We start from the raw sequence: 27,477 nt of genomic DNA, 5'->3' as shown, positions 1-27,477 counted from the left end.
TCATTTGTATCATCAAAGAATTATTCATTTGTGTAATGTAAAGGAGGTTTCCCCCTCAAAGAGGCTGAATTCTAAGGCGTTCATCTATATTTTCTATCTTTTTGTGAGTTGGTTTCATAACATTTGGTATCAGAGCTTTGGATTCTAGGGTTTCGTTGCTCCAAATAGGTCACCATGGCATTTTCGCTATAAAATTTTTTCTGCGTTGTTTCAGACACTAAAAAAAAACCCATTTGGGTTGAAGTCGTTATGAACTTCGGGTCCGAATTTTAGAGATTTTCGTGCTATATTTTCAGAGATATGATTTGAGGAAGTTGGCATTTTTGTAGACTCCTGAATTGTGACCTGGGGAAAATAGTCATAACTTTTGTTTTGAGCATCAGATTGAAATTTCGTAAGAAGTTACAGAAATATGATAGACTGTAGTTTCCTGTGTATATTTTTTAGATCCTAAGGTCAAAACAGTGACACGTGGAACTTCATACAAGTTCGCTCTTCTGAAAAGGTATATAATTAGACATTCCAAACAGGTCATCTTGGGAGATTGTGCATAACTCTTTCTTGGAGAATCTAAATTTGATCAGACTAGTGGCATTGGAAAGAGGACGCAGAGGGCTGCTTCAGGTCGCAATTTCAAAACTTAAAGATCCAAAAGTATAGAGTTACAATCATTTCAAGATCGAGCTCCTAAAATCAAGAAAAAGCGAGATGAGGAAGTTTGATGGCAAGGATGCGGTAAATTGGATACTACAGATGGAGAAATATTTTGATCTACATGGTGTACCACTATTACAAAAGGTATGTATTGCATCTTCATATTTAGAACAAGATCAATTTTTATGGTATAAAGGACTTTGTTCTCGTAAACAACTTGTTATGTGGTAAATTTTCACGGAGGAAATTATAGCACTTTATGAGAATACAAAGAGCAACACCTTCTTTAGAGCAACACCACAACAATTGGAAGAAAAAAGAGAAAAAGGGATTTGTTACAAAGTGGAAGTGTTGTTTCTCCTAGCCTTCCACAACCTACAACAGTGACACCACAACAATTGGAAGAAAAAAGAGAAAAAGGGCTTTGTTACAATTCTGATAGCAAATGCACTAAAGGTCATAAGTGTGCTTGTTGCCATAATTTTGAGGGGAATCTAGAATATGCCACTAATGGATATGCAACAAGGAATTATACCCCTTCCACAATTTCCCAGAAATCCATTCCAAGCGATTGTAGATAGGTTTTGGTTCTTATTTTCAAATAAACAAAGTTGCTCCCATCGAATATTGGCGGTCTGATGGATCCCATGCTTTCTTGATTATTCATGTTGATGGATCTCCCTTCAAGCGATCAAGATTCTTCTGAAGGACCTGCTCTGATACCAATTGTTGGAAATAATACTGGGGGGGGATGAATCAGTATTATCAGATCAATAATTTTATTTCCCAAATAGATTTATATACACTACTTCAGTGAAGTGAACTAGCATGAACACGCGACTATGCTTAAAGAAACCAACGTATATGTAGAGAACTTGTGATTTATACAGTTTATCATGTGTTGATCTTAAACCAGTATATCAGATATTTATTAGACAGTGCAGTAAAAGCAGAATAAAGAATCACACATAAGCAACACACATGAACACCAAGATTTAAGGTGGAAACACAATGTGGGTAAAAACCACCTACTCTTGTCGACTTTGTCTTCTTTTAATAATAATAAAATGTGTTTACAATCTTGTACTGGTGTAGAGTCATACCAGTACGCAGGCTTCTACCTGCAAAAGGTTACAACCTTCTCTCATTTTCCAACTTCTACTAGAAGGTAGCTACAAGACCCTAGATCTTGTACTAGCTAATATGTTTACTAGTATGTAGGTGTCAGCCTACATAAAACTCCACTCTTCCACCAGGGACCATGTTTCATGAATTTTCAGATTGGATACTCCTGGATCACAACACCACAAGCTGAAAGCCATGTTTCATCAAATTTTCATACTAGACCCATCAAAGCCTTTTAAACTTAAACTGCATCAACCAATATTCAATTAATCTGAATAATCAGATCACTGACACAAGAACACTGTGTTGAACCCAGAATCCTGCATCATCATCCAAAACCTACTGTAACCTCAAAAATTATGCATCAGAGTGCATACGCTACTTGGTAGAACCCAACCTGCATGTATACGCAACTTCCTTTAACCCAACTTGCGTATATCTCTAAAGATACTGAATCATAAACTTCTGAACCACAAACTGTACCAATCAGTGACATTCTGAAGATCTAATATCATATTACAGAGTTCAAAAATAGATAGCAACAAGGATCACCATTCCTTCTCTATCAATCAATCAATCAGACTCAATTTTCTTATACAACAGTTCTACATTCAAATCTAAGAAGACTTCATTGACAGACAGCAGTAAAACAACAGAATTTGATCAGATAGATCAATTAGATCTGAAAAGAAGCTTTTCTTTTTGTATACACTACTTGAAAGAGTCGAACCTGCGTGTACATGCCCTTTGGCTGAGATGAACCTGCATACAGATCTGCAAATTTTGACTCAAAACTTTGCTGCAATTCCAGGCTTCAGACAAACCCAGATCATGATAGATAACAAATAGAACAGGCACAAAACATCAGGTCTAGTCTCAACCAATATTAGATCATTCAAGAATAAGTCCTTTCAAGTCTCATGATTCCTAATCCAATGTTGAACTCAAGGTGCACTTGAATATTTCAGATACAGTCCCAAACATAACCCTGCAACATAATATATACTTCACATAGAAGTATTCCTTAGAATCTTATTGCTTGCACCACTTGGCCTATTGATCTTCTCCTCCTTATATACTCTTAGGCCTTTCTCAATACCTTGGACCAAAACCACTTAGGACTAATACCTTGGACCTAATACCTAGGGTCAATGCCTTGGACCAAATGCCTCAGACCATACCTTGGACCAAAATACCATGTACCAAAATACCTTGTACCAAAAACTTGGTTTTCCAACATGTACGTGCTTTTTCTCCTGTGAAAGTGTGTGTATACATTATACGATACTTTTGTTCTGTTAAATCGCGTGTATACGCGCCTTGGACAAAGTTAACCAACATATACCTCTCTTTCTTCATTCTTTGGAGTCTGATCTGTAATCCTTTGTTGTTGACCTGCTACACTGTGAACTTTCATCTGAATGAGTTGCCATCAAGGACAACACCCGTATCATAATGCCAACAATCTCCCCCTTTTGACTTGATGGCAACAACAACACCAAGACACTCTCCCCCTTTGACATCAAGGGCAAAGGGCGGACCGAGGCATTCTCTCCCCTAGGTTGTTCATGCTTCCCCTGAATACATGCTGAATTCTTGACTGAGCTCCCCTTTGTACATGCTAAGGTGCATAGAAACCGTCCATGCTTAGTCTGCAAAAATATTCTCCAAAAGAATAACATGACTCTATAACTCAACTATGTGAGTATGACCTTCCTATCACCAATGGCTCATACATACATCCATCTCCCAACCAAGTGGGGATATACCAAATTTGACTCATCCACCCAACCAAGTGGGGATATACCAATTGTTTATACATGATAGAAATATAATTACATCATCCATCCCATGCAAAGTGGGGATACAAATTACATCATTTGTCCAATAGGACTCATTCAAATGTATGAGAAGACATATCACACCTTAGACTTTTACATGACTTAAGAAACAAAAGGTATAAATATATGAAGCCATAGCTGGACTCAGCAACCATAAGGGGTATAATTCCTTGTTGCCACTAACGGATATGCCATAATTGTGATATCTAGAATCGCTTGGAACAGATATCTTCTGAAGGACCTTCTCTGATACCAATTGTTGGAAATAATACTAAGAGGGGGGGTGAATCAGTATTATCAGATCAATAATTTTATTTCCCAAACAAATTTATACACGCTACTTCAGTGAAGTGAACTAGCATGTACATGTGACTATGCTTAAAGAAACCAACGTATATGCAGAGAACTTGTGATTTATACAGTTTATCATGTGTTGTGCTTAAACCAGTATATCAGAGATTTATTAGACAGTGCAGTAAAAGCAGAATAAAGCATCACACATAAGCAACACACATTAACACCAAGATTTAAGGTGGAAACCAATGTGGGTAAAAACCACTTGCTACTGTCATCTCTATCATCTTTTAATAATAAGAAAATGTGTTTACAATCTTGTACTGGTGCAGACTCATACCAGTACGCACACTTCTACCAATAGAAGGTTACAACCTTCTCTCGTTTTCCAGCTTCTACTGGAAGGGAGCTACAACCCCTAGCTCTTGTACTAGCCAATATGTTTACTAGTACATAGGTGCCAACCTACAGAAAACTCCACTCTTCCACCAGGGATCACGTTTCATGAATTTTCAGACTGGATACTCCTGCATCACAACACCACAAGCTGAAAGCCACGTTTCATCAAATTTTCATACTGGACCCATCAAATCCTTTTAAACTTAAACTGCATCAACCAATGTCCAATTAATTTGAACAATCAGATCACTGACACCAGAACACTGTGCTGAACCCAGAATCCTGCATCATCATCCAAAACCTGTTGTGACCTCAAAAATCATGCATTAGAGTGTATACACTACTTGGTAGAACGCAACCTGCATGTATACGCAACTTCCTTTAACCCAACCTGCGTATATCTCTAAAGATACTGAATCATAAACTTTTGAACCACAGACTATACCAATCAGTGACATTCTGAAGATCTAATGTCATATTACAGAGTTCAAAAACAGATAGCAACAAGGATCACCCTTCCTTCTCAATCAATCAATCAGTCAGACTCAATTTCCTTATACAACAGTTCTACGTTCAAATATAAGAAGACTTCATTGACAGACAGCAATAAAACAATAGAATTTGATCAGATAGATCAGTTAGATCTGAAAAGAAGCTTTTCCTTTTGTATACGCTACTTGAAAGAGTCGAACCTACGTGTACACGCCCTTTGACCGAGACGAACCTTTGTACAGATCTGCAAATTTTGACTCAAAACTTTGCTACAATTCCAGGCTTCAGAGAAACCCAGATCATGATAGATAACAAATAGAACAGGCACAAAACATCAGATCTAGTCTCAACCAATATCAGATCATTCAAGAATAAGTCCTTTCAAGTCTCATGATTCCTGATCCAATGTTGAACTCAAGGTGCACTTGAATATTTCAGATACAGTCCCAAACATAACCCTGCAACATAATATATACTTCACATAGAAGTATTCCTTAGAATCTCATTGCTTGCACCACTTGGCCTATTGATCTTCTCCTCCTTATATATTCTTAGGCATTTCTCAATAACTTGGACCAAAACCACTTAGGACTAATACCTTGGACCCAATAACTAGGGTCAATACCTTGGACCAAATTCCTTGGACCAATTACCTTGGACCAAAATACCTTGGATCAAATACCTTGGACCAAAAACTTGGTTTTCCAACATGTACGCGCTTTTCCTCCTATGAAAGTGCGTGTATACGTTATACGCTACTTTTTGTTTCTGTTAAACCGCGTGTATACGCGCCTTGGACAAAGTTAACCAACGTATACCTCTCTTTATTCATTCTTTGGAGTCTAATCTGTAATCCTTTGCTGTTGACCCGCTGCATTGTGAACTTTCATCTAAATGAGTTGCCATCAAGGACAACACCCGTATCATAATGCCAACAATCTCCCCCTTTGGACTTGATGGCAACAACAACACCAAGACACTCTCCCCCTTTGACATCAAGGGCAAAGGGCGGACCAAGGTGTTCTCTCCCCTAGGTTGTTCATGCTCCCCCTGAGTACATGCTGAATTCTTGATTGAGCTCCCCTTTGTACATGCTAAGGTGCACTGAAACCGTCCATGCTTAGTCTGCAAAAATATTCTCCAAAAGAATAACATGACTCTATAACTCAACTATGTGAGTATGACCTTCCTATCACCAATGAATCATACATACATCCATCTCCCAACCAAGTGGGGATATACCAAATTTGACTCATCCACCCAACCAAGTGGGGATATACCAATTTTTTATACATGACAGAAATATAATTACATCATCCATCCCATGCAAAGTGGGGATACAAATTACATCATTTGTCCAATAGGACTCATTCAAATGTATGAGAAGACATATCACACCCTAGACTTTTACATGACTTAAGCAACAAAAGGTATAAATATATGAAGCCATAGCTGGACTCAGCAACCATAATTCCAACAATGCAGAATGCGAGTGAAGGCTAATGCTCCCCCTGAACCTGTGCTACCTGTGCATTGTTAATAAGTCAATGATCAAGGCATCTTTGTCAATTAGATAAAAATTAATGAACAAAGCATATCAATAGACTATAATCATCAACATTAGATAGAGCACCCATATCAGAGCCTGCCCCATTGTTTTTCTTGTCTGAAAAACATATACGCTCCTTGACCCACAGAAACCCGCGTGTGTACGCAACTATACTTCATGAAACACGCGTATAATAACCTTTCTCTGAAAAATTGGATTTAATAGCAGGATGATGCAGCAACTACTCCCAGCTTTTGTCTGAGATATTCAAATGTTTCTCTGGGCAGTGGTTTAGTGAAGATATCTACAACCTGTTCTTTGGAGGGAACATACTCCAACTTTACCTTTTGTTCAAGCACTTGTTCATGTAGAAAATGGTATTTGATGGGTATGTGCTTGGCCTTGGAGTGCATGACTGTATTCTTTGAAATACTAATGGCACTTGTATTATCACATAGAATGGAGATGGGTGGAGTACATGTGATCTGAATGTCTTGCAAGGTTTGCATCATCCAAAGTAGTTGTGTGCAGCAAGATGCAGCAGCCACATATTCTGCTTCAGCTGTAGATAAAGCAATTGAACTTTGTTTCTTGCTAAACCAAGACACTAACCTGGAACCCATATAGAATGCACCACCACTAGTGTTTTTTTTGTCATCAACACTTCCTGCCCAATCTACATTTGTATATGCATGAAGAGTAAGATCTGCATCTCTAGGATACCATAAACCAAAGTCCTGAGTTCCTTGAAGATATTTGAAAATTCTTTTGACTGCCTGAAGGTGTGATTCCTTTGGATTTGCTTGGAATCTTCCAACTATTCCTACTGCATGCATGATGTCAAGTCGAGTACCTATTAGATAAAGAAAACTGCCAATCATGGATATGTAAGTTGGTTGATGTGCTTTTGTTGATTCATCATTTGAGTTGAGACTGCATCCTGTTACCATTGGGGTACATATAGGTTTAGAATATTCCATTCTGTACCTTTTCAAGATCTGTTTGAGATATTTGGTTTGTGAAAGAAAAATACCATCTTTATTTTGTTGAACTTGTAGACCAAGAAAATAGGTAAGTTCACCAAGCAAGGACATTTCAAATTCTTGTTGCATTACTGAAGCAAAATTCTAACTCATGGATTCTTCATTGCTACCAAAAATGATATCATCAACATAAACAATAATAATTAGCAATTTATCAGTTTCAATCTTTGTATATAGATTGTTATTTGCTGAACCTTTTGTAAAACCTTGTTGGTGTAGATATTTGTCAAGGCGGTAATACCAAGCCCTTGGAGCTTGTTTCAGAACATAGATGGACTTTTTGAGTCTTCATACAAGTTTTGCATCATTTCCAAGAATGAATCCTTCTGGCTATTTAATATAAACTTCTTCTTCTAAATCTCCATTCAGGAAGGCTAATTTTACATCCATTTGGTATACTTTGAATTTCTGAAAGCTAGAAAGAGCAAGAAACATCCTTATGGCTTCAAGTCTGGCAACAGGTGCAAAATTTTCTTCAAAATCTATACCTTCTTGTTGAGCATACCCTTTACAAACAAGTTTGGCCTTGTTTCTAATGACTTCTCCATTTTCATTCATCTTGTTTTTGAATATCCATTTAGTTCCTATAATATTTTTATCATGAGGTCTAGGAACTAATTCCCAAGTATCATTTTTTTCAATTTTTTCAAGTTCTTCATCCATGGCCTTGACCCAACATTCATCTTTGCATGTTTCTTTTACATTTTGAGGTTTGGTGGAGGATAGTAATGCTAGATAGCTTGAGGTCCCTGTAATAGTTCTTCTTGTCTGTACACCGGCCTCTTTTTCCCCTAAAATTTGAGTTTCTAGTTGATTTTTCTAAACATACCTGGACGGAGTCTTTTCTTCTACCATTGTCTCTTCTTCTGGTGCTTCATTGGTTTCTTCTTCAATATCATTTTGATTTGATGTGAGAAAATAATCCCCATGTTATTCATTGTCATAATCTTCTATTGATTTTATCTGTTTTTTATTTTTTCATGCTTCATCAACTACAACATCAATGCTTTCAACAATTTTTCCAAGTCATTTATTATAACATTTATATCCTTTACTTCTAGAAGAATAACCAAGAAGAATACCTTCATCTGCTCTAGGTTCAAACTTACCAAGTTTTTCATCAGTCCTTTTGATATAACATTTGCTTCCAAAAACTTTAAAGTATTTTACAGTAGGAGTCTTACCATACCAAAGTTCATGTGGAGTTTGAGTGTTGTTTACCCGAACATTTGCTTGGTTGAGAATAGTTATGGCAGTGAATGCAGCTTCACCCCAGAAGGTTGCAGGAGTTCCAGATTCATCTAGCATAGCTCGAGCCATTTGTTGAACTGTTCTATTCATTCTTTCTACCACACCATTTTGTTGAGGAGTCCTTGTAGTGGAGAATTGCCTTTTTATTCCATGTTGTTCACAAAAGTCAAAGAATTCATCCGAGGTAAATTCCCCTCCTCGATCAGATCTGAGGCATTTTATTTTTCAATCTTATTCATTTTCAACCAAAGATTTGAAGGCTTGGAACTTTTCAAAAGCTTCATCTTTATGCTTTAGAAGACCTATCCAACACATTCTGGAAAAATCATCAATGAACAAAATAAAGTATTCTTCTCCACGAGGTGACTTTTTCCTTGATGGTCCACATAAATCAGTATGGACAAGTTCAAGAGGCTTACTAGCTGATCCTTCTTTTTCCATGAAGTGAACTCTGGTTTTCTTTCCGATTTGACATGGTTTGCATATTGTATTTTCTGGGATGTTGATATCTGGAAGATCATGAACAGCCTTGAATCTACATGCTTTTCTTATTTGAGAAAAGCTTAGATGTCCCAATCTTCTATGCCACAGCTAGTTTTCATAATTTTTGCTTAGATAGCATTGTTGTTGTCCTCCCTTGAGTATGTATAAGTTGTTTGGAGTTCTTGTACCTTTGATCATGGTCTCTCCTGTATCAAGCTCACAAACAACACATCCGTTTGATCGAAACACCACTTCATTTCCTTGATCACACATTTGACTGGCACTCAACAGGTTATGCTTTAAACCGTCTACATACATAACATTTCCAGCTTTAACCTTTTCTTTCAAGAAAAGAAAGCCTTTACCTTTTATGATAGCAGGAGTGTCATTTCCAAATGAGATATTCTTTTCCTTTTCTAAGGAATTATATGAGTGAAGTTTTTCTTTGTCACCTGTCATGTGTTTTGAGCATCCACTGTCAATGTACCACTGATTTTCTTGTCCTTCTGCATAGAAGGCTATACCACATATTTCTGTTTGAGATTATTTCCCTCTCCATATCTTGGGATTTAATGGAGTTTTCTCCTTTTGAGATGTTTACCGAAATTTTATCCTGCATTCAGATTCTTCATGACCAAAGTTGTTATAGATTGAACATTCTATTTCATTTTCAAGAAGAGAAAAGTTATTATAGGAACTTTTCTTGATCCCTGTTACATTCCTTTGATTTCGTGCTTCTCTAGTCATGATGGTTTTGTAAGAAACACATTGAGCAGCTTTGTGTCCAAAATTATGACATGAAAAACATTGCCCATTAAAGAATTTTCTGCTACTATCAAATCTATTGACCTGGTGATTCTAGTTTCTATTGATATTCATCTTTGGAGAAAACTGAGTATGATTTACCTGAGGTTGGTTGTGGCTTCTATTCATTCTTGGAGTAAATTGAGTCTGATTTACCTGGTGATCTACTTTATGCCTTTGCTGACGATTTTCATACTGTTCACTGGTCTTTGCTACATCAAGATCGCTTTTGGTGGAGGCTGACAGCTTCTGTGATTGAGATGCTTCTTCAGTATATCCAAGACCTGTCTTTATCAGAGGAGAATGATGAACTTTGATAATTTCATTTAAAATTTCTGATCCTTTAGAAAATCTAAGATTGAGAGATTTCATTTTCTCAAGATCCTTTCCTAGACCCACAATTTCACATTCTAGTTTTTCATTGTGTTTTTCCTTTTCAGCAAGTTGGTATGTCAAGATATCTATAATCATATTCTTTTCTTCTAAACAAATTTTGAGTTTATATATTTCTTCATGATGGTCTTCCTCTTCTAAAGCATCCCAAAAATTATCATCGCCATAAGCCATGAGAAGTCTGTAATCTTGTCCAATTTCATCTTCATTACTATTAGATAAACCATCGCTATGTTCATGAGTATAGCAACTCCTTTTATTCACAACTTGTTTTCTATTCCCTTTTGCATATTCCTTTCCTTTCTCAAATTTATCTTTATGAGGACATCTGGAAGCATAATGATCGACTCTGCCACAAGAAAATCATTTGAAGGGTAACTTACCTCTAAACCTTCCAGAACCCCATTGAAGCTTTTTGACAAAGTTTACCTCATCTTCTTCTTCTGAAATATGTCTCGATTCATTGTGTTCTTCCTTTCCTCCTTTTCTCATCTCAAAGGCAGTTAAGATTCCGTGAAGTTGTGTCATAGTGATATTCTGCAGATCCTGTTTTTCTTCTATGGTAGACACTTTGGATTCAAATTTAGCAAATAAGGATCTCAAAACTTTCTCAACTAAGGTAACTTCCTTAATTTCTTCACCCAGATTCTTCATACAATTGACAAACTCATCTATATGTAGGAAGTAACTAGCTATACTTTCATCACTATGCATCTTAAGAGTTTCATATTGAATTCTAAGAGTTTGAAGCTTAGCACTTTTTACCTAAGAGTCTCTTTCGTAGCTCAGAATGATTTTGTCCCATATTTCTTTGGTTGATTTGAGCTGCATGAATTTGACAAACTCTGATTGTGACAAACTTCCCAATAAAGTATTGATAGCTTTGGCATTGGTTTCATATTGCTTTTTATCTGTCGTATCTATAGGAATTACTGTTGGAAATGTATATCCTCCTTCCACAATTTCCCAGACATCCATTCCAAGCGATTGTAGATAGGTTGTGGTTCTTATTTTCAAATAAACAAAGTTGCTCCCATCAAAGATTTGCGGTCTGATGGATCCCATGCTTTCTTGATTATTCATGTTGATGGATCTCCCTTCAAGTGATCAAGCTTCTTCTGAAGGACCTGCTCTAATACCAATTGTTGGAAATAATACTGAGAGGGGGGGTGAATCAGTATTATCAGATCAATAATTTTATTTCCCAAACAGATTTATATACGCTACTTCAGTGAAGTGAACTAGAATGTACACGCGACTGTGCTTAAAGAAACCAACGTATATGCAGAGAACTTGTGATTTATACAGTTTATCGTGTGTTGAGCTTAAACCAGTATATCAAAGATTTATTAAACAGTGTAGTAAAAGCAGAATAAAGCATCACACATAAGAAACACACATGAACACCAAGATTTAAGGTGGAAACCTAATGTGGGTAAAAACCACCTGCTACTGTCATCTCTGTCGTCTTTTAATAATAAGAAAATTTGTTTACAATCTTGTACTAGTGCAGACTCATACCCGTACACAAGATTCTACCTGTAGAAGGTTACAACCTTCTCTTGTTTTCCAGCTTCTACTGTAAGGGAGCTACAACCCCCTAGCTCTTGTACTAGCCAATATGTTTACTAGTACGTAGGTGCCAACCTACAGAAAACTCCACTCTTCCACCAGGGACCACATTTCATGAATTTTCAGACTGGATACTCCTGGATCACAACACCACAATTTGAAAGCCACGTTTCATCAAATTTTCATACTGTACCCATCAAATCCTTTTAAACTTAAACTGCATCAACCAATATTCAATTAATCTGAACAATCAGATCACTGACACCAGAACACTATGATGAACCTAGAATCCTGCATCATCATCCAACACCTGTTGTAACCTCAAAAATCATGCATTAGAGTGTATACACTACTTGGTAGAACCCAACCTACGTGTATACGCAACTTCCTTTAACCTAACCTGCGTATATCTCTAAAGATACTGAATCATAAGCTTCTGAACCACAGATTGTACCAATTAGTGACATTCTGAAGATCTACTGTCATATTACAGAGTTCAAAAATAGATAGCAACAAGGATCACCCTTCCTTCTCAATCAATCAATCAATCAGACTCAATTTCCTTATACAACAGTTCTACGTTCAAATCTAAGAAGACTTCATTGACAGACAACAGTAAAACAACAGAATTTGATTAGATAGATTAGTTAGATCTGAAAAGAAGCTTTTCTTTTTGTATACACTACTTGAAAGAGTCGAACCTGCGTGTACACGCCCTTTGGCCGAGACGAACCTACATATAGATCTGCAAATTTTGACTCAGAACTTTGCTGCAATTCCAGACTTCAGACAAACCCAGATCATGATAGATAACAAATAGAATAGGCGCAAAACATCAGATCTGGTCTCAACCAATATTAAATCATTCAAGAATAAGTCATTTCAAGTCTCATGATTCTTGATCCAATGTTGAACTCAAGGTGCACTTGAATATTTTAGATCCAGTCCCAAACATAACCCTGCAACATAATATATACTTCACATAGAAGTATTCCTTAGAATCTCATTGCTTGCACCACTTGGCCTAATGATATTCTCTTCCTTATATACTCTTAGGCCTTTCTCAATACCTTGGACCAAAACCACTTAGGACCAATACCTTGGACCCAATACCTAGGGTCAATACCTTGGACCAAATGCCTCGGACCAATTACCTTGGACCAAAATACCTTGGATCAAATACCTTGGACCAAAAACTTGGTTTTCCAACATGTACGCACTTTTCCTCCTATGAAAGTGCGTGTATATGTTATACACTACTTTTGTTCTGTTAAATCGCGTGTATATGTGCCTTGGACAAAGTTAACCAGTGTATACCTCTCTTTCTTCATTCTTTGGAGTCTGATCTATAATCCTTTGTTGTTGACCTGCTACACTGTGAACTTTCATCTGAATGAGTTTCCATCAAGGACAACACCTGTATCATAATGCCAACAGTTGCATAAATGGAACATCAGGCCAAGTTCAAAAGGATGGAACCTAGAGGCTCTATATTAACTATCGGGCGCTGAATAAGATCATTGTATGGAATAGGTATCCAATCCCAGATATTTTTTAACCTTCTGTACCAACTCAAGGGGACCAAATATTTCAGGAAGATTGACTTAAAGTCTGGTTATCACCAGATACCGTTTGAACCCTCTTATGTGTGGAATGCTGCCTTCAAATCCAAGGAGGGCCTTTTTAATGGTTGGTCATGCCTTTTAGGTTAATGAATGACCCCACAACATTCATGTGGTTGTTGGATGACATCTTACGGCCCTTCACCAACTTGTTTGTGGCAGTTTACCTAGACGACATCCTGATATTCAGCTAGAACTGTGTGCCAATTTGGAAAAATTCACTTTTGATATGACCCCGGTTCAATATCCGGGTGTGCATGTGGACCCAACCAAGATACAAGTTATTCAGGATTAGCTAGCCTCAACCACTCTAACAAAGCTCTGTAGCTTTTTGGGTCTTGCCAATTTCTATTGCAAGTTCATGTTGGTATTATCTCATATCACTTGGTCTTTAAGTCAAGTCACCAAGGGTAGAGTGAAAACAAAGTTATTTTGGTATGAATCCCAACAGAAGGTGTTTGTCGTGTTGAAGTATCGCCTCTACTCTACACCAGTGCTCACATTACCATACCTGCAGCAACCATTTGAAATTGAGACAGATGCCTCTGACTATGTTGTTGGTGCACTTCTTACCAGTAGGGTCATCCAGTGGTATATCACAATGAGACACTTTCAAATACAGTTTGAAATTATCTCACCTATGAAAAGGATATGTATTCCATTGTATAGGAATGTTGGCAATGGAAGCATTACATTCTAGGGAAGGAAATAGTCATTCACACAAACCATCGACCCTTGCAGTACATACAAACACAAGGAAAGTTTCAGAATGATCAATATTAGAAAAATCCACATATCTACAACATTTCCATTTGAACAATAAGTACAAGAAGGGAAACACAATAATGTTGCAGATTGCCTCATTCGACTGTCAGTTATGGCACTGACCACTGTGCTCGACTCTTGTGGACACAAGACTTCAGGATGGAAAAGACAAGAGTGATCCAGAATTCGGCACCATATACCAGATTCTCCTGGAAGGTAAGCAAGTCCCATATTTTCACCTCCATGACACATTATTATGCCATCTTGGACACCTTTGTGTTCCTTCAAGCAAGCGTGTAAGGATGATTTTGTAGGTTCACTATAGTCAAGTCGTTCGACATTTTGGGGTAGAAAAGACAGTGGTAGTGCTGCAGAAGTACTTTTATTGTTTGAACCTTCAACATGATGTTGGAAATTACATCAGATCATGCATTGTGTGCACCATTTCAAACCTGCAATCAAGAAGCAAGGCTTGTATCTTCTGTCGACTCCTAGTCAGACCTAGGAATCCATATCCATGGATTACATGTCAGACCTTCCTTCTACCAAGCATGGAAATGACTATGTTTTCATGGTTGTTGAAAGATTCTCCAAGATGGTCATTTTTGCGCCCTACAAGAAGAGTATCACATCATAAGCCATTGTCAAACTCTTCTTTGAGCGAGTATGGGTACACATTGGAATCCCCTAGTCCATTATCTCATATTAGGACAATCAGTTCGTAAGTGCATTCTGGTCAAGCCTCTGGTCATTGTTGGATACCAAGCTCACTAAGTCCATGGCCATCCACCCAAAAACCAATGGCCAAACAGAGGTCGTCAACAGGATGATCATGCACATCCTATGCATGTAAAACTCGAGGTACCCATGCACATGGGATGAGAGCCTCCCATATGTCCAACACAGCTACAAAATGGCTCTCCACAACTCAACTAGACACAACCCCTTTCAGGTAGGATTGGGATTCCAATCACTATGTCCCATTGATGTTGCCATACCATTTGCATCTACTCAGGCAGATTCGGCTCATGTCCAGTCCAAAGTTGACAAGGCTAACAACTTCATTGAGCGCATCTAGCACATTCGCTAGTAGATCCATGACATATTGGACAAAGAAAATGCTAAGTACAAACAAAGTCATGATTAGCATCAGGTGCACACAAGTTCTAGGTGGGCAACAAAGTTTGGTTACATTTGCAAGAGTGCCTCACTGGGGCCCATTACAAGCTTCGTCGGCTCTCATATGGGCCACAAACCATCACTATGGTTATAGGGGACAATGTTTTCAAGCTCAATATCCCACCGTTCCTTGGCCTGCACCTAATATTCAATGTGGATCAGTTGTAGCCATACTTTCCCCCATTGTTGGACACATCGACATTGTTGAGCAGTTGACATCAACAAAGCTCAACCCAATTTATATCGAATGGGCCGCAACTGATAGGATCATGGACACACATAACAATAACACTCACCAGTAGAGGATCCATCTATATTGAGTTGTCAAAGCAGGCCAACTCCTTCACCAGGGCAAGTGGACCACCAGGACCAGGTTCAACAAACATGTCCTCACCTCATGGAGGCTCTGCATGCAATGAGGATCATTTATTCCTAACGAGGGAGGACTAATCCAAATGAATATTGGTGGTCACCCACTTATTCCACCTAGACCTCCAGTCAATTTCATCATTTTCCTTGATTATAGCAGCATTTACTATTTTTAACAGTTTTTGGGTCTTGAACTTCTGGAGTTATTTTGACCCCCTAAACAGTGTTTTTTAAGTCCCATAATAGCCATGGTCCTACCACAAATCCTATAGTAATCGGACAGGCCTTTCTAATGAGGTATCGTACATGCCAAACAGAGATCATATGACCAAGTTATGACCTCGAGAAGTTGGTTGCCCAACTAACCCCAATGGGCTCCACAAACTCTTGGTGTTCCATCTACTAGGGTTAGGGTTTTTCGTTTTTAGGGTTTTCCCTTGTTATTTAATAATAAAAATGCCCTTGAGCCTTGTTTTAACACAATTCAGAGGCAAGTAGCAGCCACATCTCTTCTCAAATATTAGCTACCATCATCCAAGCTAATTTATTTCCATTCTATTGTAAGCATCTTTCAATTTTTGATATTAATAAAATGAAGATTTATTTCTATTGCATCTTTGTGTTTTTGTTTATATTTGTATTTTGTTGCATCCCTACATAAGTATGGAGCATGTTATTAGTATTTTTAGCATTCATACTTCTACAATGTTTTTCTTTTGATATTGAATTTATCTCAAACAATATGGACAAAAAATATATTCTAGTGTTATTGGGATAGTTTCCCTAGTAGCGGGATAGCAACATTGATCATGTTATACAGATTTTCTATTTAGAAATCAATGAAAAGCTAGCTTACAAAAAAAATCATTAACAAGATACTTTTTTTTTAAAGAAGAGAAGAAAGGCTTATAGAGTTACCGCCCTAACAATATTTGAATATACAACAATATTAAATGCAAAGAAAAGATAAATTAAATATTTTTTGTGCATTATACAACAAGATGTACACGCATGCATACGCCCACACACACGCACACATCTTAATTTCCTTCAGTTCACAAAATCACTTATTTGTTGAAAAGGTTTTGTTTGGTTTGTGTTATTGTGGACTTTTGACCCATATTCACTAAGCATGTGACCAAGTATATTACCAATACAAATGGTATATTAATTTACACTCTTTCTTTATGTCAATTATTCCACTATGTTGTTTAAATGGACTAGATATTCAAACAAAGTATAGAATGAAAGAAAAACACGTTTTTTTCAAAGGAATGGATAGTGATTTGATATTAATAAAAAAGTGGGGTTTCTGGGCTAGAAGCCTTACATAGCTCCTCCTCATGCTCCACACTGATACTATATTCAGAAGTCCAAAATATTTATAGCCTGTGATTATGGAACTTTTTACCAGATATTCTAAACAAGTGCATACTATAATCTTTGCAAAAAAATCGTAAGAGAAATAAATACCTACAGAACATGAAAAGGTTTCAACACGTAGTAAAAAATATGGGAGCTAATAGCCTTGCCCTTTCAGCGTCTCTTTGCAGTTTAAATTGTCATCCTTGTCTTGCTATTCCTGCCCCTTGGGCTCTCTTATATTTTTTTCTTTAATCCTTCATTGGTTGCATCCTCTTCCAAGGTGAATTGAGCTCCACTATTGTAATTATCTTCAGCCTCTACCAATCTAACATCCATTGCTGCCAATTCTATTCGCATTTCAACGTGGAACCTCTCCATTTTACTCTACAACAATGCATGTTTAGTGTCCATTAACAATTGGTGTGTTGATGATGAAATATTCTAGTAAACTTTGTGTTGTGTAAACTATAAATTTTAGTTTACAATTCCCCCTTTACTTCCTTCTTATTGTATCAATTTTAATAGAAATAACTTATTTTCCTTTTCTTCTAATTTAATTAATCAAATTTCTCTAGATTCTATCGAATTCTGAATTCATTAAATATTTCTTATTCAATATTGTTTCTTTTAGTTTTCTATATTTTAATTTTATTCCAATCTCATTTAATATTTTTGTTTAATATTTAATCTCCTCACCTTAAATCAAACCTTTTAAATCTCAATTTAATTTAATTCATAAAAAATGGATTAATTTGATCCATATTAATCTCATTTTAACTATATGGTTCTAATATTTTATTTACACCTATTTTAATGTTAATTTTTCCATTTCCTATCTCTTGACCTTCTCCCATAATAGTTTTTATTCCAATAAAATAATAGTTTTTATTCTAACAAATTAATTCTTAGTCAAATATTTGACTTATTAATAATAATTTCTAACTCTTAATACTAATTTAATTTAATTATCTAACCAGTTATTAATTTGATTATTTGATCTGATTTCTTTTTACCATATTTGACTAATTTAATTAATTTACCCAATTTCACCTCATTAATATCCATTTAAATTAGTTCTTTTAATTTGAATTCAATTCTAACTCTTTTATTATGTGATATTTTAATTCCCTTATTACTTAATTATTTAATAATATTAATGATCTCATCATTCCCCCTACCCTAACTGTTATATTCTAACTCCATCCTCTTTGTTTGGTCTAACACTCTCCACGTCATCGATTTAGCTTTATGTCCCTAAAGATGAGTGGAGTGTTCACCCAAAACATTGGGCATATCATCAAACACAACACATGGTTTACCAGAAGCTTTCATCAACATCAAGTTAATTATTGTGAAAATATTCATGCTAAAATTGTTGTGTTTTCCTTTCGTTGTCCTTAACTGTATCACTTTTCTGTATAACATTCAACATCCCCTCTACTGCTTCTAAGAGCCTTTCCAAGAGCTAGTTCAATTTTGCCTACTCATTCCAATAGGTAGATGGTCCAAGGTCACTCATAGGAGATATGTGTTACTCTTCTCTTGTAAATCCACTTTGCCACTCACTCTTGTGGGCTCTCAATGCTGATGCAATGTGTGCTCGAATGCGAACAACATCGAGCGATAAGGATCTTCCACTGCCTAACATCTAGTGCAACTCTCTTTCAAGAGAAATTAGCAATAAAACATTGTGAATGAAGGCATTAACAATTTCAATCCTATTATATCCTACTATGTCTTTGATCCACCACCCCGATGCATTTAATCACTATATTTCCAAATCCCTTTCTGGATTGCTTCAAGCATGGGATAAATTGTAAATTATACAAAGGTAGAGTGTGAGTAATTCCATTCTGCAAGTAATCGGATGTATTAACAAATTCAAGGCCCTTCCCATCTTGAAAATCCAATTCATGGATTTAAATAATAAATTATAGTGCCACATATGCATCCACAAAGATCTAAGCAGCTTCGAGATTATATCACAATTTAGACATGGGCACCACCTTGCTAGTCTTTAAGGTTGGGGATTTAATATGAGTTGCCAAAATTTCATTGCAAGCACCTGTGTGCTTGCCTAAGTCCACTTAGTTTTCATTTGATCATACTTGTGATTTCCTTATTTAAGTGTTTGGCCTTGTATTGTATAGTGCCTCTCTATATTGTATTATGCCCATGGGATATTCCCATTATATTCATAGTAAGGGAGAGTTTATAATTATCCTTTTGTCCATTTCCAAGGGCCCTTGTTCCAATATAGTCCCTTTATTTATTAATGAATCAACAATTGAATTTAATTGCAGGAGCACACGAAATAATTCAATTTTCTCATTTTTTGTGCTTGTAGCACAATCCTTTGCAATATAAGAGGAAGGGTAGAATTTTGTGAACCATTTACTTTCGACACCTGTCGAATAACAATCAATGAGTCTCCAAACACCGTGATTTCTTAGGTTTTTCTTTCTAATGCTAATTCTATTCCCTTCCAGGGAGCTAAGTATTCAGCTTTGTTATTAGTTGCATGGCCCAAACCCCAAGCATATTGAGTCTCTATTTTCTCAATAGGGTAAAGGATAACCCCTCCTACTCCTACCACCTATGAAAAACACAATTTTAATTCACATGAACACAATGATTTACCCTAGAGAAACCCATCTTGGGAAAACTCTAATTAGAAAAGGTTTGTTTAATTTAGCTCATTCTCAAGGTGAAATGTATAGACTACGAAGGGTATGAAGAGCTTCTACTTAATTTTAGATATTTCTACATAAACAAAGTGAATCTACCTCTTCTATGCTTCGATTAATTGAGGTGATCATCTCTTGCTTCCTACTCACTCTCAAGTGAAGATAGATGATCTAGTAGTTGAGTGGTATGTACTTCTCCATCTTGCTAGAGAGATGTCAAATGATATTAATCTCTTCTCGAAATTAGAATTTATTATTCTCTCTTCAACTTTGAATATTAATAACAACCCTTGATAATTGGTCCTGGAGCATGAATGAGAAATTGGCAATCACCGTCTACTATCATATTCATGTATTCCTTGTCCCTCACTAACTCTAGCCATGTTGTTAGATCCTTCAATTTTGCTCCATTGTTAGAGTTGTTCCCTAAACTTATTGCATAAATAAACCATGTTTCTAGTTGAATACTTGAAATCCCCCTCTACTCCAAAGAGTCTGGGCTACCCTTTGAGGCATTATCAAATATCAATCTAATTTGATGTGTTGGAGGAGGCTCCCATGAAAATTTAGACTATGTTAAGAGGGATTTTCTAACTTGAGAGGGGAACTTGTGGCAGATACCTATTTACCAACCAAGGAAAATGGTAGACTCCACTCCTAAATAATTCCAATCCTCATCTACCCATAATATTACACGAATTGATTCTTGAGTATCTGGCTTTGATCAACTTGTATATATTGTCAATTGTTTGCTTATTTTGTTGGAATTTCCTTCTATGACATTCTTTCTATACGTTCTAAAGTAAAAATCCAAGAAAGGAGTTCCATAACTTATTTAACATGGGATTTTTATAGGGATTAAGTCTCTATTTTTCTAAACTTTGGATTATGTCTCCCTGAACCCTATCCAATTGTCAAAATAGAGTTGCTCCATTATCCTATAGAAATAAGGCCTTCTTACAATAATTGAATAAGTGATATAACGATATTTCTATATCTCTATACATCAGGAAAATTACATGAAAATTAATGGTCTTATATAGCCTTTTTTCATTAAGTGATCCCAATCTAGGTTTTTTTAGCTAACCAATAGCCACATAAATGATGTTATTTCCAACCAAAGTTGAGGATTCCAAACCCTATTCCACACCACTTTCTTCTTTTTGTTACTCATACTAGTTGCTATTTATAGGCTTATTTTACTTTCAAATTTCCATCTTCTTATTCACCCCATCTCAAGGGGTATTTTTCAGTTTTGTAGTTTATTCATCTCGATTCAAGCTAGGGTTTCATCTCCTTGCAATTCTTGATATCCCATTTTATCAGCCATATATTTGTAGGTTTTAACCTCGTACAGAAATTACCTGCATATGAATTCTAAAACACAGAAAATAAACAATGCAAGAGCATAACACATAAAACACATATACACAGATTATTTTCCTTGGATCCCAAAACCGGGACTACCAGCTTGATTTTTCATTATGTTCTTTTCAATGTTACAATACATATTTATACATGTTGAAGCATCCAATACCATGGACCAAAAAATCATCGCGTCCAAAACCATGGACTCAAAACCATCGCGTCCAAAAACATGTGCAAAAATCATGCACAAAACCATAGGTGGGTCCACCCATAGGGTCCAAAACCAAAATTTTCTGGGGCGCTGCCCCGAACCCCATAGAGTGGGGTTACCTGCACCCCTCAAACCCCCTATGACACCCCCGCTACGCAATCGGCGCAATGAAGGGGGGCTCCACCCCCCCTCTAACCCCTCGGTTAACTACGTGGGCTAGTTATGGAAAGAATATAACACAACCCAACATTCTCCCACTTGTTGTTTTCCTTCCACAAGGGGCCACAAGAGAGCTTAGTCATTTATCCAGCCCTGCAATGTCCATTGTTTCTCTACACCAAGAGAACTTCTCAGAGCTCACAGATTTTGTCAATGCATCTACAGTATTCTTCAAAGTGTCCACCTTTACCAGCAACACCTTTTTTTCTTCTATCATATCCCTCACAGAGTGATACTAAACATCAATGTTCTTTGTCTTTGAATGATATGCAGGGTTCTTTGCCAAGAAAATTGCACTTTGGCTGTCACAGTCTATCCTTATAGCTTCCTGTACTAACTGTCACACGGAATGAGTCGATCTTGCGAACAAGATAGACCTTCCTAGAATCTAACGATATCTAGTGACAAGCAAGCCAATCAAAAACTATCTTTCTCTAAATATGCAATTATAAACAAAGGCAAACAAGTGGTTTAGGCCTACCTTGGGTCCAATGCAAGTTTGTGGAAGCCTCGCTCCTTTGATCCAAATGAGCTCCCTTGTAGCGAATCTGCAAACACAAACAAGCAAACAAATTAAATAGCACCTGAAAAGCCAATATCATAAAGCATACTTATCATGATGATCAAGGAATTCATGAAACAAATGACATAAGACAATTTGTTGAGAAAAATGAATCTGATTGTATTAATTCAAATCAAAGAAGAACTTTACAACCTGTGCCTTGATGTTGTACAAGCTCCTCCCAGCGTCCAACAAGAAGTCTCCTCTACTTTGACAAGTTTCAATCTCTTCCCAATGAAGCCAAAAAAGGTATGTGATCTCTCCTCTCAAGCTTAACTAGGAAGTCTCAATTCCACCAGCATTTACCCTCAAAAATGTTCAGCTCCTAACCTCTCTAGCAACCAGCCCAATGCCTTAATTTATAGTGCAATGGAGGGAAGTTACTAGGTCCTCCTTCAAAGGGATAAAGCCCTCCTTCAAAGGGATAGCTCCTCTCATCAAGGGATTAGCTCCTTCTCTTTTGGGATGCATGAACCACCTAAGAGCGAACAATCCACGTCAAAATTCCTTCTAGAATCATCTAGAATTAACCCAAAGTGAGTTTTTTAGAATAAACTTGTGCCTTTTTTACTTTCACAGGGGTCCGCACCCACTCCTTTAGGGACAGAGTGGGCAGGTCCGCAGGTAATGTGAACAGGGGGTGCGGGACCGCAGGCAACAGTGAGAGAAAGTGCGAAACCAAAGCTTTGTTGATTTTCAATGTCTTTCTCTCATTTTCAAAGCTTGACTTGAAGAGCTGAGGTCTGAGACTTGCTTAGGAGGACAATACAAGTGATGATAGACCCATACTGACTGCAAATAGTCATGGTGACGATATTTTTGTGTAACAGATTGCCCCCTAAAGTGCGAAGTCTGTAGTAGATGAGGATTTCATTTATCATTTAGGAAGAGTGAAGTACTTTATCATTTCGAGGATCATCTTGTGGAGAGCCTGGTTGGAACCTGTAAAAACATTCAATGCAAAATATATATATGAGATCATATCATCGCTGAGGTAGGCATTCCCATACTCAGATCAAAACTGACTAGAAAACTAACTACTGCTCTGATATAGGAATGATCTTGTAATACATCACAAGTATAGACACATGTAGACACAGTATGGACGCAGCCATCTGTTTATGAATAGTCCACAATATAATGAATACAAAATTCCTCGCAGCCTAGATGGCGGAAACTAGATCCAGGGTCTTCATTTCTACTTCCTGAAATAGTACGATTCTATCCATGCGAATGAATGTGTTGAAGTCGAACATGGTAGAAACCACTTGATTACCAGTCAATGATGTAAACTGTTAACAAGTGTGAGAGAAACCACCAGTAATGTCAATGGCTCTCAAAGTACTCAGTACAATCCATGAGATGTGAATAGATGTGTTGATGTTGAACATGTCACAGAATCCTTTGATCGAAGGTCAATGATGCAACCTATCGTCGAAGGCGAGAAACCCACCATTGAGGCATGCAGATCCCAAGGTACTGGCGATTTCTAGATCATCTTTCTAGATAATGAGCTGGAGTCGATAGAAAGTGATCCGTCGTAGGCAAGCCCACAACACGAAATCATAGATCAAGTTTGAAGAAATTTAGTTGCAAGGACTGACTCAGGGATGGTCAAGATGGATGACAGATATTTTGCAGATGAATGGCTTATTGGAACTGACCTCTTGAACACATAACGACATAGCAGATGGTTTGGTAACAATTGACCCAAAGTTAATACCCAGAAACCGGCTCAAGACTTTCAATGTGGTTTGATCAACTGTTAGGCAAAGGATTTCCCAACCCAGGTGAATAAAGTATCGTGTTCAAAAGTGGTTAAAAAGTATGACAAACAGGCTCATTTTTCTCTCTTTTCCCCCACCATTTCTGGCAAGTACCTCTTTATTTTTGACAAGCTTGAGGAGGATAACATTTGCTTGATTATAAGCTCATCCTTCGGATGATTCCAACTTAGTTTAAATCCGAACCCTAAGAAGGAGTTGTCCGTTCCTGTTTGTAGTTGAACAAGTCCTTTACTGTTAAATTTTAACGAGTCCAGTATAGGAGAAACTCGACGTTTTTCAATTTTAGAGAGTCTGAAAAAACTTAAGAAGACTCCAGGGTTGACCTTTTTCGTAAATTTGTGTCTCCCAAGCCCGAAAAAGTATAAAATAATACTTGAGAGAACCGCTTGATCATTACGACCAAGGAGTACGTTTCGTAATTAGTGCCTCTGATCCAAAAAATTAAAAAAGCGATCAATGACACATCATTTTATAACCAATATCGAATTTGAAATGACAAAAATCCGACAATCTTTTCATGTTTTTACGGTCAGAAAAAGAGCTGTAAGTGGACCGTCTTTTTAGTTCCATTTTAACGAGTTTAAAAAGAAAAACTCGGCGATCTTTTCATGTTTTAGGAGTCAGAAAAGAGCTTAAAGGTGACTCTAATGTTTTTTCGTCGAAAATGACTGATTTCGCCTGAAAAATCCGTTATCCTGAACAAAAACTTCAAACATTACTCATACCTGTTTAAAATGGATAAAAATGCTACAAAAATTACCTTTCTAAAGTGAAACATAAACAAATTTACAATTCATTTATTCAAAAAACTTATAAAAAGGGCTTTCATCAATTCATTTTTACCATTTGAGATTTGGGTGAGAAAATAGAGCTTTTGGTCAGAAACTTCCCGTGAAGATTGCGGAAAATCCATCCGTCGGAATCGAGCGTCGTCTCCTCCAGGTAATCCACATCATCCTACTCTTCAATTTTATCCATTTCAAATCGTTTTTTAGGGTTTCATTTCATTTTTTAGAGGATTTTTAGGCTAGAAACCCGTGCGCGGGGACCCGTAGGCACAACACAGGTAATCTGCGGGCCCCGACTTTTTCTCAATGGGGAAAAAGTCAGGGGTCCGCATCTGCTGTGAAGGCAAGGTGCGGACCCATGCACTGTCTCTGAGAGAGAAGGTGCGGTCCCCGCAGCAAGTGTTTTTAACCCTAAATTTCTCAAAATTCACCCAAACAATTCAATTTTTTGCATTCTAATTCGCCTTTTTGTTGGATGTAGAGTATACATCATGATTGATTGGCGAGAATGGGAGCATGAGGACATAGATCTTTCCACGTTAAATCACCAACCTTCGATCGATGCATTGAAGGCATGCGGCTTGTACAAATTCTGGGCCATACCTGGCATGAGGGCCCAGGTGGACTTCTTGCAATGGCTGGTAGACAGGTGGAGCATACAGGACCAGTGCTTCTTCATTGGTGGAACCAGCTCGAAATTGAGCCGGAAGACTTATACTTTTTGACTGGTTTTCCTAAGCGAGGTAAAGACTTGACTCTATTCGGGACTAGGCCAGGTGGCCAGTCTGTCGATAGCCTCCGGCTAGACTTCTGCAACAACCAGACTAAAGACAAAGGGATAGACATCAAAACCATATCCCATCCTGAACTCATGGTGATCGCGTTTATTGTTACCAGGTTCTGTGGGAGCGCTGCACTACATATAGCCACTGGATTCCAGATGCGGATGGCAGGTGACTGCTTTCGAGGCACCATCTTCAACTGGTGCGATGTTGTGTTGGCTAATGTAAAAGGCCAACTAACCAGAGCCAAGAACGGACAACTGAAGACCTTTGGATATGGTGCTTTAGTTGTGAGCTTTGGTCTGGAGAGGGTCCCAATGTTGGTCCCGCAGCCCCTCACTGTTGGAGCTGGACTTCCTCGAGAGCCCAAACTGATGCGATGGGTTGCAGTTATGACCTATCATCCTGATGAGGGGACAGACATCGTTCGATTCAAACCTGAGTATTTCCATTGGTTGGAAAACTAGGTTTTTGCTATTCAGGACTTCCCTTATGCTAGGGTAGATTTTCGCGGTGACCCAGACATGGCTCTTCCACCAAGAGAGCAATGGGATGACTCAGGTAAAATCATTTTCAACATTTTCCTATTTTAATTATTTTTTTTGTTTTTATCTCGTCCCAAAACTGATAGTAAAAGTTTCAAATGCAGACGTGGATCCACAACGACCAGCCGCTCTCTGGCCTTACAAGAGGAAACAACCAGCTGCAGCGGAACCAGCCCCACAGGACGAATCAGCAGAGACCTTGGCCGAATTGGAGAGCCATCTAGAGCATTTGATAGGAGACATTCTAGAGACCGGCATAGATGACATTCCTCGTCGACTACAGCGCTATGTGATTGGGGTCCCAGCATCTTTTAGGAGGTTCCTTTGTAAGGTGGCCCGTACAGTGGTTTCTTATCGAGATCATCACCAATGATAGGATGATCGCCTATTGTAGACACATATGACATTTTTGCTTTTTGTATATCATTTTTGCCGATCATAAGGTGTTTTTCAACCTATGATCGAGGACGATGTATATTTTGACACACTCCTATATTATACTATATCACTATTACCGGCTTATCTTGTAAAACATGTTATGAAATGCTTTTAAATTTACATGTATGATTATTGCAAATGTCTACTTAACATTCGAGAAGCAATTGCATCTGCTAATGTATTTAAAGATCTTGGAATATGCTGATATTCAATATAATCAAATTCACGTTCCAAGAGACACACCCTCAAAAATAATCTCAATAACACTGGATTTCTAATGGCATATACTCTATTACGCTGTAATACAATGAGTTCAGAATCTAACCTCACTATCAAACTCCGAATCCCAAATGAAATAGATTCATATAATAACTCATTCACTGCACTATACTCTGCAATTTTGTTCGTTGTTTGACCGAGGCTTACCCCATGCATAGATACCAACTCATCAGAGGGCGAATAGATAACCCAAGCTATGGAAGAAATGTTCCATGTATTACGACAAGCACCATCAGCAAAACCAATGTATGTTTGGAGAGGCATCGACATCTGCAATATCAAGAGTAAAACCAAGATAAGCAGGAATAATGACGAAAAACACTCTCTAAGCTAAGCACACTTTTTAAAACTAAAACACACCAGCTAGAAAGAAAACTAACCTAACTAAAAATCTCCACACCCATTTTTTAAGCATAATACCTCTTCAGGTAAAGACCATTTCTGGGTTTACCTAAAGAGTCCCCATCAAAGTCTACCAATTCATAGGCCCCTTTTGCTAGCTTTCACTTGACAACATAGGGACCATGCCACATAGGAACGAATTTTCCAGCGCCTAATTTATCATTAGCTTGATCATAAAATAAGACTAGGTCTCCTTCTGAAAAATTTCG

This window comes from Pinus tabuliformis, chromosome 4_1, assembly GCF_031772625.1.
Source record: "Pinus tabuliformis cultivar Carrire ecotype Pingquan chromosome 4_1, CPIR1, whole genome shotgun sequence".
In the NCBI taxonomy this organism is placed as follows: domain Eukaryota; kingdom Viridiplantae; phylum Streptophyta; class Pinopsida; order Pinales; family Pinaceae; genus Pinus; species Pinus tabuliformis.
This window is presented reverse-complemented; position numbering follows the sequence as displayed.